The 17,721-nt window shown below is 43.8% G+C and overlaps 1 long non-coding RNA gene across 1 annotated transcript; it reads left to right on the forward strand.

The window, feature by feature from the left end:
* Positions 1-2,910: 2,910 nt before the first annotated feature.
* On the forward strand, positions 2,911-17,397 carry LOC129533677 (uncharacterized). The gene is made up of 3 exons (XR_008679989.2): positions 2,911-2,973; positions 13,380-13,480; positions 14,180-17,397. It is a non-coding gene; the product is annotated as an uncharacterized lncRNA (long non-coding RNA).
* The last annotated feature ends 324 nt before the right edge of the window (positions 17,398-17,721 follow it).

Below are 17,721 nucleotides of genomic sequence, written 5' to 3' on the forward strand. Positions count from 1 at the left end.
ACTCATGAATCAGATCACATTCTTTCACCACCTCGCCCAGTGACACCTTCCTCAAGGCTGGACCTCTGCTGAAGAGAAGCAGGAGGAAGCTCTGCAAGGTGAGCAGAAAATACTCAGCAAGTCTTGGAAGAAACATAATATATGGCCAGGCGCGGTGGCTCACCCCTGTAATCCCAGCACTTTGGGAGGCTGAGGCAGGCAGATCACCTGAGGTCAGGAGTTCAAGATCAGCCTGGCAACATGGCGAAACCCTGTCTCTACTAAAAATAGAAAAATTAGCCGGGCGTGGTGGAGCATGCCTGTAATCCCAGCTACTTGGGAGGCTGAAGCAGGAGAATTGCTTGAACCTGGGAGGCAGAGGTTGCAGTGAGCCTAGGTTTGTGCCATTGCACTCCAGCCTGAGCAACAGAGGGAGACTCTGTCTCAAAAAAAGAAAAAAGAAAAAGAAATACAATATACAACATGCGAGCAAACTGTCAAGCTTTGATTGTTGGCTCTTCCCCTCTTCCCAGTGTAGGCCCTTGGGTAAGTCGTGACTACTTTGGACCTCATTTCCTCATCTACAAAAATTAACTCCCTCACAGGCAGGATGTGAGGATTAGCTAAAGCATTTGGCATAAAGCCTGGTCTGGAGTTAATTATTCATTTTATCAAGTAGCACCAACAGGTAGGACATAATTTCTTGGGAACATTCGCAGATTTTCTCTGAATCAAGAAGTCAAGAAACAGAGCTCTGGCACCCAACATCCTTCCCTCTCTATCCCCACCACCATATACAAGTTTTCTTTCTTGGGAATAATGGTAGGAGAAAGAGTTTAGGCTCCTAGGAGGGTGCCCAGATAAGACATCAGGGCCTCAGCCAAGAGGTCTGAGTCCTAGGTGTATTCAGGTCCTCAAAGAGAGCTTCAGTGCCAGGCTGGGCACTGAGGCAAAGCCCAGAGAGCCACCGCAGCACAGGTCCTTCCACCAACTCCATGGTTTAGTGGCTAAGGACTCCTGCTGAGTTGAGGAGAGCAGAGCTAAGCCTGTGGAGCAATGGCATCACCTAATCCTTCCTGGTTGGCTGTGGCTCCCAGGTTCCCTCACCACCCGCTTGGGGGTGGGTTGTGCCTTCCTGCCATCTCCATGTACCTTGTGATATAGGCCCACTCCCTTCACATGCGAACATTGCCCTCTTGGGTGCTTCATGCTGCTGGTGCTCTGCTCCATCACCTGTATCCTCATATGCCCCAGGCTCCTGCCTCCAAGCACGCAGATGGCTTCCCTGCTCCATGAAACAGTGTCTTCCTTCATCCTTAGACTGAAACACTGGCATTTCTAAAGTCACTTCCATATGTGCAATTTGAAAGTGTCAACCCTGGCTTTGTAGACAAAAACCCCACCTGGAGGTGGAGATGGACAACTCAGACAGCAAAAAGTAGCTGCAGGCTTTCACGTGCATCTGTGTGAAGAGACCACCAAACAAGCTTTGTGTGAGCAACAAGGCTGTTTATTTCACCTGGGTGCAGGCGGGCTGAGTCCGAAAAGAGAGTCAGCGAAGGGAGACAGAGGTGCGGCTGTTTTATAAGATTTGGGTAGGTAAAGGAAAATTACAGTCAAAGTGGGGTGTTCTCTGGTGGGCAGCAGTGGGGTGGTGGGGGGGGCGGTCACAAGGTGCTCAGTGGGGGAGATTTTTGAGCCAGGATGAGCCAGGAGAAGGAATTTCACAAGGTAATGTCATCAGTTAAGGCAGGAACAGGCCACTTAAATATCACTTCTTTTGTGATTCTTCAGTTATGTCAGGCCATCCGGAGGTCACAGGGGATATGATGGCTTAGCTTGGGCTCAGAGGCCTGACACAGGCCTCCATGGATTCCCAGCTGCCCTGGAATCTCCTGTTTCAGGGGGAGTTCACAGGAAGCCATGTTAGGGCATTTCCATGTCGTCCTGGGCCCAGACTTCCAGCCCCGAGCAAGGACTTCAAGTCTTGGTCAACTGCCATGACAGGGCCTCAGCATGGCAGCTCTCACTGCAAAAGCTGGCAGGCCTTCAGAAGAAGCTGAAGGTTCCTCTGCCATTTCCAGTGTAATTCTCTGAAGACCAGGCCCATCCAGTTTAACTGAGTAGCTCCCCTTCTCATACTCCTCCCACTGTGATGAGAGGCAGAATGAGGCTCGCTATAACATATTGTGAAACAGATAAGAGGAGGCAGAACCTAGGGTACAAATTCATTTTTCTTGTTGCCATATTTCCTTGCTCGTTATAGTTTCTTTGCACCCTAGAGCTCTTGTCAGCGACCCATTTTGTGAATGGAGACATTTCTGCTTTGAAGTCATAATTTATCCTGCAAGAGCTGCTAAAAGAAGCACTTTTAAACTCAGATCTGAGCGAAGGCTGGGAATTGTAAGTCACCTACAAGCACCTGGGTAAATTGCAAAGAGTAGAGTCTTTACCTCAGGGAGTTAATTTTAACTTATTGCTTTTTCCTCTGAAGATGGTTTTCTCAAACATTTTCTCCCTCTTGCTTTCATTGCAAATTCTGGCTTAGGTTGTACAAATTAGTGGTCTGTGATTTATTTATGATATTTAGTTTGCTGTAAGTTAACTTGGACTATTGCATCATTAACTATCTAGCTAAACAAGAGTTTTAAAAATTAGCCCATGGAAAGCCTAGGGAAACATTATGTATTTTTTGACCTACTCAAAGACAATTACAATTACTACCAGCCATCCCTCTTCATAAGTCTTAGAGAGGGAATATGGAAAAGAAGTCAAGAGGCTTCACTCACTTGCATAAGCCTGGATTCAAATCATGTCTTTCCCTGTGATCATTTATGTGACCTTGGGCAAGTTACTTAACCTCTCTGGGCTTCAGTTTCCTCAACTGTGAATGGAAGTAAAGGTTCTGCCTTCCTCCTAGGGTTGTTGCAAGTAGAAAATGAGTTACAGATGTACAAAGACATTAGAAGGCTGCCTGCAACATAGAAGCAAAATGTAAGTACATTTTATTATCAGACTGTCTTCTAAATGTGTTCAGAATATGTAAATACATGGAGAAGAGAGACATACAGAAAGTACTTATTTGTAAAAACAGGTATCTTTTGCTTTTATGGTTTGATTAATAATTAAACGGCTATTCAAAGCAGATCAGATTTAATGCAAAGGCATTCATAGTTTTACTCACTGAAGGTGTTTTGTTTTTTGTTAAATACAATCAGATGCATTATCTATTTAAATCTTCTGGGTCTTATGACAATGCTGTTTTGAATCCCATGTTTTAAAGGTTGACAGAAAATGTCTTCAATGTGTGAGTTTGCATAATAGAAGCCATCTGACTGAATAGGGCTATATTAAGTGGCCAGCGTCTCTGGAATCTCCTCACCACTTTTCCATACCTTCCCACACACTCTCAAGAGACACATGTGGCACACTTTCTGTAAGCGACACAAAAGAAAAGTAATAAAAACACATCTCTGTCTCCATATGTTATTGCATTTTCTACACACTGCGTTTTCAGAGTAACTATCTTGTTGTTAAATTTGCTTGTAGCTGACAACGCTATTCAGGAATAAACAATACCCTCTGTCAGTTGATAGGTGGCCAATTTTCCAAAGAGGATTCTTTTGGAACCCCTTAAAGTATTCCTTTGTTGCCCGGGCGCGGTGGCTCACGCCTGTAATCCCAGTACTTTGGGAGGCCGAGGCGGACGGATCACGAGGTCAGGAGATCGAGACCATCCTGGCTAACACGGTGAAACCCCGTCTCTACTAAAAATACAAAAAAAAAAAAAAAAAAAAAAAAAATTAGCCGGGCGTGGTGGCGGGCGCCTGTAGTCCCAGCTACTGGGGAGGCTGAGGCAGGAGAATGGCGTGAACCCAGGAGGCGGAGCTTGCAGTGAGCCGAGATCGCGCCACTGCACTCCAGCCTGGGCCACAGAGCGAGACTCCATCTCAAAAAATATATATATATATATTCCTTTCTTGTAACCCACAGAAAGTCACAAGAGAGCAATTGAAATGTGTAACTGAGTCTTATTAAGAACCGACTGGAACAGGGATAACTGCTTTCTTGCTTACACACACACACACACACACACACACACACCTTTCCCTTCATTCCTTTATTTTTTGGGGCGGGGGTGGGTGGCGGGGCTTTCTTAACAAAGAAATAATTTGGAGCTAAATCTCTACTGATTGGGGGCCACTTCGTCTTCACAGTGTGGATTTAGCAAGGCTCTGTTATCATACCCATTTTATTGCCAGAAAGTCCAAGGGATTTGGCCAATTTTGGTATAAATTAGATTAATCACCTGGCAGTCACAATTCAGCCACATGGATTTAAGCAGCTCTTTAATAGTTTGGGGACCCCTAAAGGAAAGGTCATGCAACTCTAATTTTAGAGAATGGGAGATGGGAGTAGCCAGAGGGAAGGAGGTTTGCAGTCTTAACCTGGAGGCTCCAAGTTCTGTTTCCAGCGCAATTCTCTTCCTTCAAACCCCAGGGAAACAGATCCTCCTGTTTCTTGCTTTCAGAGCCCACATGATATCTTTCACGCGCGTCCGTGTGAAGAGACCACCAAACAGGCTTTGTGTGAGCAACAAGGCTGTTTATTTCACCTGGGTGCAGGCTGGCTGAGTCCGAAAAGGGAGATAGGGGTGGGACCGTTTTATAAGATTTGGGTAGGTAAAGGAAAATTACAGTCAAAGGGGGGTTGTTCTCTGGCGGGCAGGTGTAGGGGGTCACAAGGTGCTCAGTAGGGGAGCTTTTGAGCCAGGATGAGCCAGGAGAAGGAATTTCACAAGATAATGTCATCAGTTAAGGCAGGAACAGGCCATTTTCATGTCTTTTGTGGTGCAATGTCGTCAGCTAAGGCAGGAACCGGCCATCTGGATGTGTACGTACAGGTCACAGGGGATATGATGGCTTAGCTTGGGCTCAGAGGCCTGACAATATCCTTTTTTTCTTTTTCTTTTTTTTTTTTTTTGAGATGGAGTCTCATTGCACTATTACTCAGGCTGGAGTGCAGTGGTGCGATTTCGTCTCACTGCAACCTCCGCCTTCCATGTTCAAGCGATTCTTCTGCCTCAACCTCCTGAGTAGCTGGGATTACAGGCGCCCACCACCATGCCCAGCTAACTTTTTATATTTTTAGTAGAGACGGCATTTCACCATGTTGGCCAGGCTGGTCTCGAATTCCTAACCTTATGATTTGCCCACCTCAGCCTCCCAAAGTGCTGGGATTACAGGTGTGAGCCACCACGCCCAGCCTGATATCCTTTTTTTCTAATGTGTATCATGTTGCAAACTTATATTAACTTTTATGATCACCTGAATATGCTCTATCTCTACCAGGAGGGCAGGAATCCCATGAGAGCTGCGAGGGTGTTTTACTTACCATTCTGTTCTTGACATCTAACCAAGTGCCTGGCATACAGTTGAAGCTTAATAAATAATGACCAGTGGAGTGCTGTCCTCTGTGCACATTTTTTGTGCCAATTTTCAGTGTCTTCTGAAAGACACTGACTTTCAACTGTTGCCATTGACTGAGGTCATACATGATAGGGGTGGCTGAAATTACCACATAATCTTCTGGTCAGGCAGGGAGGCATTCCATCAATCAATAATTTTAAAAGGAAGTATTAGATTCACACCATTTACTTACTTTGTGCTCAGTGCTAGAAACTGAGGGAAATATTAAAAAGTCTGTCTCTTTGGCCAGAGAACTTCAAAATCTAGCTGGCAAAATGAAACTTACACAAATGTCATAATTAAATGCTAATTTTTTTTTTTTTTTAATTAAGACTTACTCTAGGGGAAGTAAAGTTTCAGAGAATGGAGTGATGAAGGTGTTCTGAAATGAATGGAAAAGGTTTACACGGGATTAAGATTTAAACAGGAAAGACGGTAGGCTTAGAATATGTCAGGGTCAGAGGCAAGACTTTCTATGTGGAAGGGAGGGGACAGGGTGAGCAAAGACATAAAGCCTGGCATGAGCATGGCTTAAGTGAGCAGAACAGAGCCACTGACCAGACTGGAGTGCATGAGAGAGAAAAGGAGGAGACCAAAGTCAAATTATGGAGTACCCCAAAATGTGCTGTGTGATCTTGATAGCAGCCCTGAATCCAACCTGGTCAGTCTGAGATTGTGATACCCAGCGTGGGAGGGATGGTAGTATGGGCAGTGGTAGAGCTTGGAGAACAACGAAGGAGCTTATCCTAGCACTCCAATCCACATTCTCCTCTTGGCTTCCATTTCACTGCAATCAATTTTTTTACTTTAAAGTGCTCAATTTTTTTACTTAAAAATAATGCAAGGATGAATCATTCTAATCTCCCTATGAGGCAGTGGTTCTCAAAGGTGGATGTACATCAGAATCCTCAGGGATCTTATTTTACCTGGTGATTCCTGGAACTGCCTCCTACCCCACAGCCAAGTTATGATTTACTAGAGTAAGATTAGGGTCTAGGGGTCTGCATTTTTGCAAAGGCCTAAAGTGGTCTATGGACAACATTTTGTGGATATGGCCCTAAGGGGTAAATGACCTAAGGAAAGAGCAGGAAAAATCTCAGAAGTTGGGTCCAGAGAAAGGCATAATAGAAGCAAACTGCACAGTGACCTGGATGAGATTGGAGACTATTATTCTAAATGACGTAACTCAGGAATGGAAAACCAAACATCGTGTGTTCTCACTGGTATGTGGGAGCTAAGCTATGAGGATGCAAAGGCATAAGAATGATACAATGGACTTTGGGGACTTTGGGGGAAGAGTAGGAGGGGGACAAGGGATAAAAGACTACAAATATGGTGCAGTGTATACATGGATGAAGGGTGCACTAAAATCTCAGAAATCACCACTAAAGAACACACTCATGTAACCAAAAAAAAAAAAAAAAAGAAGCATGCACAGTTAGTCACAGTAACACTGATTTTTGCTAAAATTTAAATGCCACCCAGAGCAATTCTTCTCTTTTCCATCATCTAGGGGCTTAACTTAATTTGATGAGTAGGGGTGATACATATGATAGGTATAGAAATTATCCAATTTCCAGAAGCCCAGGTAGTGAGCATACTAAAGCTCACCTTAATCCAAGGACGTCCTGAGAGCAGCCACTTGAATTTATGCTTTGGTATCAGCTGGGCCCAGAGTAGCTCATTTTAAACTACAATTAGTAGCAAATTACAGTCAGACTGACTTTCAAAAGTGCTGGTTACATTCTGCTAGGAAACAATTTAAAGGATCAGATTGGTGCTGCCACTAAATCAAACAAGCTCATCTAGCTCCAGAGACTTGGGCCTCTCAATCCTGCGAGTCTACAAGTCAGCATCTCTTTTAGCAAAAAGCTTAGCTCTAGGCTTTGGTATTCTAATCAGTGCTCACTCCAACAATGGCCTGATCTGCTTGAGGAGGGTGCAGTAAACTGATGGGCAAAAATGCAGAAATGGTGAAAACGTGTATTTGTTCTCCACCTCCGGATGGTAAACCTTTGCAGGATTTTTGTAGTACCTGACCCAGTTTCTCTGTAGGTTCTCTTCAAACTCACTGGGGAGTGAAGAGACCTCAGAGGAGACACAAACTCTCCTCTGTCAGCTGTTCTTTCATTCAATACATAGCAAAGAAAGCCGGACAGTGCAGAGCGAATTTGTGCCACTGAGCCCTCCACAAAGTCTGACGGTTTGACTGTGGGAACTGGAACACCGACAGCTGATACGGTCTGGGACTGAGCTGGAATGTGGGGTCACAGTGAGGGGTGCAGTTTTGAATGGGTTGAATGGGTTGAGTGAATTTACTCAGAGTTATAATTCGAGAAAACTGTAAAAAGTTTTCCAGTTTTTACCACACAGCTACAAGGGGAAAAAGCCTCTGTAATACTTATTTCACCAGAAATCTTTATTTTCTTTGTGTTTCTCACTCTCTCACAGTTTTATAATGACGGCATGGCCATTTCACCTGAGTTAAAAGCAAAGAAAAGAACCCTACTAGTGAGGGAAACACATTTGAGGCCTAATCCCGCTCCTTTTCTTTTTATTTTTAATCTGCAAGCAAATAATGTTTGGTTTTATTTTCTGTGATCCTGGCCGGATAGAGAGCCCAGTGTCCATGAGGGGATGTGCAGAGCCATCTGTCTGCAGCAGAAATGAGCACAGTCCAGCTGCATTGGCTCTTCCATGCGCAGGCACAGACACCTCTCATGCCTGGAGCTGAGGAAACGAAATCCCCCATGTCTTTGATTTACCAACTAAAGGCACCAAAGGCAACCCTCATTTTCCTCAAGGACAGGCAACCCTCAACACGAGATGGGGGAAAGAATGCTGTTGAACTAAACTGAATTTAAATAAAAGCCAACACCCTTTCCAGAAATGCAAGAAATTTTGCTTGTTTAGAATATCTACTGGGCATTGAATGAGCGGGTCTCTAGCAGTTGTCCGGGACCACCTAGTTTCTGACTACCACCCAGGCATCTCCCAGTCTCCAGTTCAAGATAACGCCTAATCTGCAAGACATCTTGCCCATTCTGGCCAGTGTCTGGTATTTTCTTCACTCCCTCATATGCCTCATAATAAAATATCCGGCCCAGCTCTTTCCTCATTTCACCAGTGTCAGCTAGAAAAGAAGGGTAAATTCAGAATGACTGATTCAAGGAGTCTGGGATCTGGAGCAGCCTGGAGGAAAGCATCTATATGATGGGGATCTGCTTGAACCTCTGCTCCATGCCCCTTTCCTGCCTGCCCCCGCCCCTGTTGTTTGGCTGAACAGCCATTGTGACAGAAACTAAAGGGGAAGAAGCATTTCCAGCCTTGATGAAATTTTGTTTGTGTGTACATTGCTGAACTTGTTACCTACCTGTTATGGGAAACGGTCTTGATCCAGACCCCAAGAGAGGGTTTTTGGATCTAGCACAAGAAAGAACTCAAGGCAAATTCATACAGTAAAGTGAAAGCAAGTTTATTAAGAAAGTAAAGGAATAAAGAATGGCTACTCCATAGACAGAGCAGCCCTGAGGGCTGCTGGTTGCCCAATTTTATGGTTATTTCTTGATCATATGCTAAGCATGGGGAGGATTATTTATGCCTCCTCTTTTTAGATCATATAGGGTAACTTCCTGACATTGCCATGACATTTGTAAACTGTCATGGCGCTGGTGGGAAGGTAGCAGTGAGGATGACCAGAGGTCACTCTCATCGCCACCTTGGTTTTGGTGGGATTTAGCCAGCTTCTTTATTGCAAACTGTTTTATCAGCAGAATCTTTATGACCTGTATCTTGTGCCAACCTTCTATCTCATCCTGTGACTTAGAACGCCTAACCATCTCAGAATGTAGCCCAGTAGGTCCCAGCCTCATTTTTTCCAGCCGCTACTCAAGATGGAGTTGCTCTGGTTCAAACGCCTCTGGCATATCTACCATTTGTCGAGTGGCATTTATGCTGGCTAGATCCTATGTCTTCCTGCATCCTCTGGGATTGGGTCCTCTGAGGAAGTTGGAAGGAATCCCTGTCACCCTCTCCAGGAAAACCTTCTTATTCTTGTAGGTGTTCTGGAGACTGTGATCCCACCTCCCACAGTCGTTCCTGTGTCCGTTTACTTCTTTTCTCTTTCTCACAGATCAATTCAGTTTTTCATCAAATCTCAAAATCATGCAACCCAACCTCCTTATTTTATAGATGAGGTCACTATAGTCTAGAAAGCTTGAATGACTTTATGTACCACTAGATGTGTTCCTCTTATTTACTCCTCTGTCCCTTTTTTCTTGTCTTGCCTTAAGTGTGTGTGTGTGTAAGACAGAGAGAGAAAGGGACAGAAAGAAAGGCTGATTTATTCATTCAGATTCATTGACTATTTTATGCAAGACAGAAAGCACTGATATTTTTTGAGCTCTTACTGTGTGCCAAACTAGAAGCTTTTTGTATATTATCTTTTCTGAGCCTCATACCAGCTCCGTGAATTAGGTGTTATTATCCACACTTACCACATGAGGAAATGAAGGCTCCCAGAGGTTAAGTAGTTTGCAGAAGATTGTACTTCTGGGGAGATCTGGGCTTGGGCTCCACGTCTGACTTAGCCTAGGACTGTTCCATAATACCACATCTCTAGATCTCTGTGTAGAACACGACCTTGGACTCTAGAGAGAAGAGGCTGCATGGTGGGGGATGAGGGGCAGACTGAGGCTTAATCAAGGGGAGAGGACATAGGCAGAGCGGTCCCTGAAGGATCCCGACACATATGAGAGGGGATATTCTGCTGTTCAGTAGGGCACTGCGCCTAAGCCATCTACCCTACTTCTCTCTTTTCCACTTTGAGGCTATATATATACATATTTTTTTTTTTGTATGAAGTGACAATGGGAGGAAAAAAGGGATCTTGCAGAGGTGTTCAGAATGACAATACTAGGTGTGGTGGTGCTGCCTATGTTATCTGATTGCATAGATGCTACCAGGAATATGGATGGGGATGTGGGGCTGGAAAGGAACTGTGCAAACATCTTCACTCTGTAGTGGGATGAAACTCTCAGATCACCCTGCTGGATGGGCAAATAAGAAACCAGAGGACATCATTTTCTTGTGCCCTTGGTGGGGAGGGTGTTCATGGAGCAGCCCTTTTACTCACATTTTTCTGGGCATCTTTTTAGGAACTGGTTTTCTCTCCAAGTGGCCCTCTGAATGGAGGTGGGGAAAGAGATGTTGAGAAGGAAATCTACAATTACTGACAAGGACAGCAGGTCAGGCACAAGGCCCACTGGTTTACCGGCATTTTTCAGAACAAGGAATGAAGTACGTGCTTCCTCTCTGCCCAGATAAGCAGATTTGGAGCCTCTACACTGGGCTGCTAAGACTGGAGTTCCATGAGATAAATGTTTTCTAATGTGGACTTCTCTCGGAAAAAGACCTCTGGAGAGAAAAACACCCTACTGAAGTTAGAACATGACTTTTTCTTTTCTTTTTGCTTGCTCTGTGCCCTAATTAATTCCATTTGTCTTTGAAGGCATTGGGACTACAACTCTTCCCACTTTCTCTTTTTCTCTAGGGATTTAACTTTAGCTCATTTTAAGATGGCAAGTTGCCTAAAACTTTTTCCCCATCTTTCCAGAAAGGTTTGCAAACTGGTAGAGCTATTTAAATGCAGGTAATCTGAAGATATGCTCGTGTGTTCTGTTCATACACACTTTTATTTTTTTAAGAATAGTACAAAGTGATTTTTAGGAGTTGAGAGGGAACTAATGAAAGTTATTTTATTATTTTTCATGAAAAACAAAGCCCTGGAAAGGACAGAAAGTCTCATAAGAGTACATCAGACTGGGATAGAAGTTTCTCTAGGTTCTCAGTGCTTTTGATTACCGTAAATACACACTGCCCTTTTCCACAAAACATTGTTAGAAACACTGGCTTACTCCTGCTGTCTTGACAAAGGTGGAAGAGTTAGTTCACTGACATGAGGTTGACTTGCAGGATTACCACCAAAAGAAAATCTGTGAAAGTGTGTCTTATCATGGACGGGACAGGCTTTTACGGATATCTTTATAATTCCTTCACTATGTTCTGTTTTGGTACAGCTGGGCCTGACCTACTTTGTGCCTTCATAACAGGATTTTGCATAGGTAATAACAAGTAAACAGATGAGGAGGCTCTGATGTTAAAACTCATCCCTGAAACTCAGCAAGGCTTCTCAGCTCCCAGTCCCCAGGCCAGGTTCATACATTTTATTTGTGTATATGATGTCTGGTGCTGAGACAAGGATAAAAAATTAAAACACAAATTCATCAGAGGGACCCTTAGTGGAGCTTGGTTAAAATTGGAACCTCTGAACTTCCCGACACCTCCTGCCGCAGAAATAACAAGATCATTACCGAGCTGTGAAAACAAAGGAAGAGCTCTCCTCCCCGCAACAACAGGCCACAAGGCAGACTTGAGAATACTCGCACAGCTCACAACATCACTTATGACGTCCCAAACCAAAACAAAAGCAACTCGCCAAGCAGCCAACAAACGGAGGAGAAGTCGGCCTCCAGCGAGCCTTGGTGAATTGCCAAATTTGGCTCTGGCTGTTTGCCCATGAGGTATTACGTAATTCTAAAATGAGGGCTCTCAACTGAGAGTTTCAGCCTCTCATCTTTTACTCCCAGGATCTGGCAGCAAAAACAGGTGAGAATCTCACTTCCACTGATGCAACGAGCCTGCTGATTTTGATTAAGTAATTCTGTTGTTAGGGTAGACTGCGGATGATGTAGAAGTTAATGCTGTGTTTATGAGATTACAGAATGAACTCCACTCCCCCTTCTCCAAAAAGTAAAGTACCAACCCTCTATTTCATATTCTAAGTGATCCATGTCTCCAATTCTCTGAGGTCAATAAATATGAATATCCAAAGCAGGAAGCCCTGTTGACTTTCTTCTTCTACAGTGGGATAGCAAGCTCAGACTAAAGAACTGGCTGATATTTTAGGGATTCACTAAGGAAAAGCAGAAGTAGAAGAACATAGAGGTTAGAAAGTTGAGGCTGGGGTCTGGTATGAGGGGGTGTTAATAAAATGACCCCTATAGACCGGACATCTTACAGGTGTTCTCTCATTAATATCCACAACTGCCCTGTAAAGTATTATTCTCATTTCACTGATAAGAAAACTGAATCTCAGAGAGTAAAGTGCTTGCTTGAAATCACACAGCTGGTGAGCAGTGATGTGGGGCCTGAATGACTCAAAAGCCTATTTCAGTGGATTTAGGTGAAAGTGCCTGTGCTCTCATTAGCTCCATGGGAAGGTGTGATTGGGGTCCAAAGGTGTTTACCTGTAAAGTCAGTGCCTACACATTCCCTAGTCTCTGTGCTGTCCCATACAGTAGCTATTAGCCACATATGGCTATTTAAGTTTAAATAAATCAAAATTAAATCTAAAACAACTAATTTCCTCTGTCGCAGTAGCCACATATAGAGTGCTCAGTAACCACATGTGGCCAGTGACTCTCCTGGACAGCACAGACTTTTAGATCATTTTCATCTCCACAGAAAGTTTTGTTGGACAGCACTGGAGCTGGACAGCACTAGAACATTCTAGCTGTTAATGGGACCTCCCCTATGAGGCTGCATTTAGTTCTTCTGGGCCTGGAGAACCGGATCCGTTGTGCTTACTGGAGCAGGAATGCTTCTTTCCTACTGGGTTTCCATTAAGAGGAATTTTCCCTAAGCATACTTCTGACCTCTCTCTGCCCCTTTACTCATTCTATTCCTGGGAAGTGGACATCATTTAATGATTGATTAATCTGGGAAGAATTATTGGGAATGAGCTACCCACTGGAAACACAAGTTCTACTCTTCCTCCAGGGCTCTGCCCTGTAGTGGGCAGGATTTAGGGGTGACCTGAGTATCTTCTGTCTGCCTTTAATCCACTGTCTATGCTTCTCCACCCGTCTCCAGGCTCCAGGAGGCTGACCTGAATGACATACATCAGTGAACTCCTTTGGCCTCTGTCAGACCCACCAAATCAGAAAATCTTACACTCCTACAAGAAATTCATGGTAAGATGAAAGAGCCACATCTGGGGCTGGGCACCTGCAGGCACAGACCCATTCACCTGCCACTTTTGCAGTAGTGTCTTTCCCTCAGCTCACACCCACATCTCCGTGGGGGCAGGAGCCCCTAGGATTGGCTGATGAAGGAGGTAAAAGGCCAAACTTGGTTTACAGAAGGGTTGGCTCTTTATATGGGTATGAGCAGTATAGGGCCTGCTTACTACAGCTCTGTTCAGGGGTGGTCTGAAAGAAAGACTGAAGAGAAATTCTTCTAACAAGCAGAGATCTGGGAAGTGTGCATGTTTATCCACTTCGTGTGCAAAGAGAAGTGGTCTACAGTAAGAACACATGTGGGCTCATTGTCAGTAAAAAAATGGCTTGTCCAGTTAACCAGAGCCAGGAAGGAGAAAGTTTGGAGGATTAGGGTTGAAGAGACCTAGGGAAGAAGCTCATGAAAGCCTCTTTGAGAGAGATAATGTGTGACAAGCTTTGTATCAAATATTAATGCTCAACAGAGAGTATCTTCCAGGGAAAAGGCACTACAACCCAGTAGGCAAAGGGACCCAGCCAGCTGACATCAGTCATTGGTCACTCTGATGCTAACAAATGGACCTCACACCATGGCAGCAGAGATGTAAGCTATGCACAGATCCAACAGCATGGGTGCCCTCTTACTAAGACTGATCTGCCACCCTGTATGTCCAGCCTTGCAGGAACATAGACCAATACTGAGCCACTGATTCAGCACATCCTCTGTGGAGACCAACCAGCCACTTGGTGGCAAGAGATTACATTGGAACCCTCTCATCTCAGAAGGAGCAGTGTTTCGTGTTGACTGAATCAACATGTGCACCAGATACAAGACTCCCTTTTCTGCCTGGAATAATCTGCCAGTATGACTCTCAAAAGGCTTAACTCACGGACATAGGATCCCTTGTAGCACTGCATTGGATTGAGAGATAGAGAACTCAGTTAAAAACAAGGAGGTGTGGCAGTGGGCCCTTGACTATGGTATCCCCTGGCCTTATCACATCCTATGTCACTCAGAAGTTGAGATCTGAAAGAGTGAAAAAAAAGCTGCTTACTAGACACTGAGGACCCAGCTTGGAGATGATAAGCTGTGAAGATGGGCGCTGTTCTCCAGACATAATATATATGTCCTAAATCAACAACCATTCCCTAGGGCTGTGTCCCCAGTAGATAGCAAGTGCGAGTCTGGAAATCAAAGAGTAGAAATAGGCACAGCCCGGCTTATATCACTTCAAGTGACCAATGTAGGGAATTTATGCTTCTTACTACACTCCCAGGCTTTTGTGGTTTAGAAGTCCTAGTTTCTAAAGGGAGAACATTTCCACCAGGAAACTCAGCAGGAGACCCATTAAGCTTTAAGCTATGCTTACTGAATGTCGCTCATGCCAAAGCCTATCAGAAAAGGGAAATAGCCTTCATCCCAGCAGGAGTAATGGGCCCTGATGATCAGGAGGAGGTGGGGCTGCTGTTACTCCCTGGGGTTCTCTTGGAACCCTCTTGCCTAATTTCAACAAAAAATGGACAAATGCAGTGGTCATGGCCTGAGAAAGGCTCAGATCTTACTGTTGAAGGTGGAGGTGTCCCCAACAGGTAAGCCTCTTAGACCATCAGAGGTGTTAGCCAAGGGTGAGGAGAATCTAGAATGAGTAGGGGAGGAGAGAAATGATGTGTGTAGTTACCTTGAAACTGCAGCATGGAAGTTGGGGGGGTTCTGGGGCTATAATTCCTGTCACTGGCCTTCCTCTTGTTAAGTTTACCTAGGAAAACAGGCCAGCGAGAATCTTGGAGGGGCTGTTCCCAAGTTTTACTATAAAATGAAAGTGAATCCAAGTGGCCTGGGGCTGAATCTGAGTTCATGCTGTAGGCACTGCCCAGATGCCTTGTCAGAGCTAAGATCATTCTCCCAGCTACTGAGGGTGTGGGTAACCTGTGATGCTTAACTGAGTCCCTCTCCAGGAATTGCCTTTAGCAAAAGATGAGCCACCTCTCTTCACCCAGACCACACTCCCCTCCCCAGGGAATGTACAGCCCAATTCAGTGTGTGGTCAGTGCAGAAGCAGAAAGGCTCAATTTGCCTGCATCTAGTGAGACATCTAGGAGGGTTCATCCTACTCCCTGAACTCCCCATGGGGTTGACTGAGGCCTTCGTCACAACTTCATTGCAGTTCATACCTCCCTTTGCCCCATCCCACTTCTTTCATTCTGCATGGGCATCGATCTTGATCGAGGCCACTCCCCAGAACACTCCCTGCCTGCATGTCTCTCTCAAGAGTCTGCTGCCTGGGGATTGGATTTAAGACACATGCTGGTCTTCACCTAGGAGTAATTTCCCTGTCCATACTTTTGATCAAATTTCCTTGAATTATCTTAATTTGAGTGTGCCCTCTGAATTTTGATGGGATCTGGACTGACGGGGCAGGGTATTGGGCTAGGGACATGACTGGCAGGTAAGTCTGCCTAATTCTGAGGCTCAGTATTAGTAGGACTCTTTACTGACACATGGAATTTGTATTCTCAAACGTACCAAAATCAGCTTACTAAAGATATTTTGGTGTCCACCTTATTTCTTTGTTTGTTAAAAGTAATGGCGAAAACCACAATTCCTTTTGCACCAACCTAATAAACTATTCAGAACCTGAATGGAAGCCACTCCTTGGTGGTTCCCTTAGAAACCCCAGCCCCATCCAGAGCCCTTGTATCAGATTTGGATGGAAAGGGCATGTGTTTAGCCTGTTCAAGGGTGACTTTTAGACAGTCCTCTCTCTCTCTGTCTCTGTGTGTGTGTGTGTGTGTGTGTGTTGTGTGTGTGTGTGTAGGTTCAGCCTTTTCTCACTAAGACAGTTATTTTCACCCATAGGCAGGCACCCTGATGGGAGAGGCAGGATGAATGGATCTCTTTGATACTCAAAGTTTTTTAAGCCATTGATGTGTTACGTGTCTAAAATAATATTCTTTTTTAAAAAATTATTGTTTCATGATATGATTAATAAATTATTTTCTTTGTTAAATATCGATTAAAAATTATATTAATAATTATGTTAATAATTAAGAATTATAGATGAGGATAAAATTCCTTTTGACTGTTACAGCAGTCCACTCCCAAGAGAATAAACTATTACCTTCCAGACCTTTTCAAAATTGACAGGATCTATTTAAAGTCCTGTATTTTATTTGACCAGAAAATTCTATTTTTCAGAAGTTACATTTAAGAAAACTTCTTGAATGTACATGACAAAGAATGAACGAGCATATTTATTGCAACATTGTTTGTAATAGCAATAAAGGTAAATAACTTAATAGGGGACTAAATAAATTGTGGTATATTTTTACAATGACAGAGTATACAGTAGTAAAAACAGTGAGGTGGAGCCCTAAGTGCTAACTTGGAAAAAGCTTCAGGAAATATCACTGAGTGAAAAAGCAGATTGCAGAATGATAAATGTAATATGATGCATTTTATCAGGGCTATTTAGGAAAATTATGGCCTAATAGAAATGACCTGGGCTGAGTGAGAGGAGCAGAAATGGGGAGAGTGATTATTGCCCCTTGCTTGCTTTGCCTCCTTTAGCCATTTCTTCCTGTTCTCTCAATCATTCTTTCCCCTCTTTCACTCCACATTCTTTCCTTTCTTCATCACTTCTTTTCGTGGTTAAAATTGAAGCCAAGTCTACCCTCTAGGAATTGTATGTGTTTATGCTCGTTAACAACCCGTTGAACTCTGTTGATTAGCAATATGGCCAATCCAAACTGGTTGTTAAAGTGTCAAAATAAATGGATCCAATACCTGCACCCAGGCTCACATGATCTCGTTGATGAATAATTAATATAGCCTCAATATGATGCATTATATGGAAACCTGCCTGCTTTGGCTACTGTGAAAGCTTAAAAATAAACCAACCACTTGACAAAGTTACAAAAAAATAAAATATAAACAAGAAATTTGCAGTATGGGTTGAATAAATAATAAATATATAGTGTTTGCATTAAAGAAAGTACCAGTGGCATTGTACTTTGTGTTATTATTAGAGTGTGTAGATTATTTGATTTGAAGAATTCTAGTTTAATGACTTCCTTTTGTACTGAAGGAAATAGTGGCCCAGGGAAGTAAGGTCGTAAAGCAGGGCTGTTCAGTGGTTTTCCGGTAACACATTTTGTAGGTAATAGAGATGGTCATTCTCCTTTCCTTTCAGAATAGTTCCATCTCTCTCTGGTATGGT

This window comes from Gorilla gorilla, chromosome 4 (genome assembly GCF_029281585.2).
Source record: "Gorilla gorilla gorilla isolate KB3781 chromosome 4, NHGRI_mGorGor1-v2.1_pri, whole genome shotgun sequence".
In the NCBI taxonomy this organism is placed as follows: domain Eukaryota; kingdom Metazoa; phylum Chordata; class Mammalia; order Primates; family Hominidae; genus Gorilla; species Gorilla gorilla.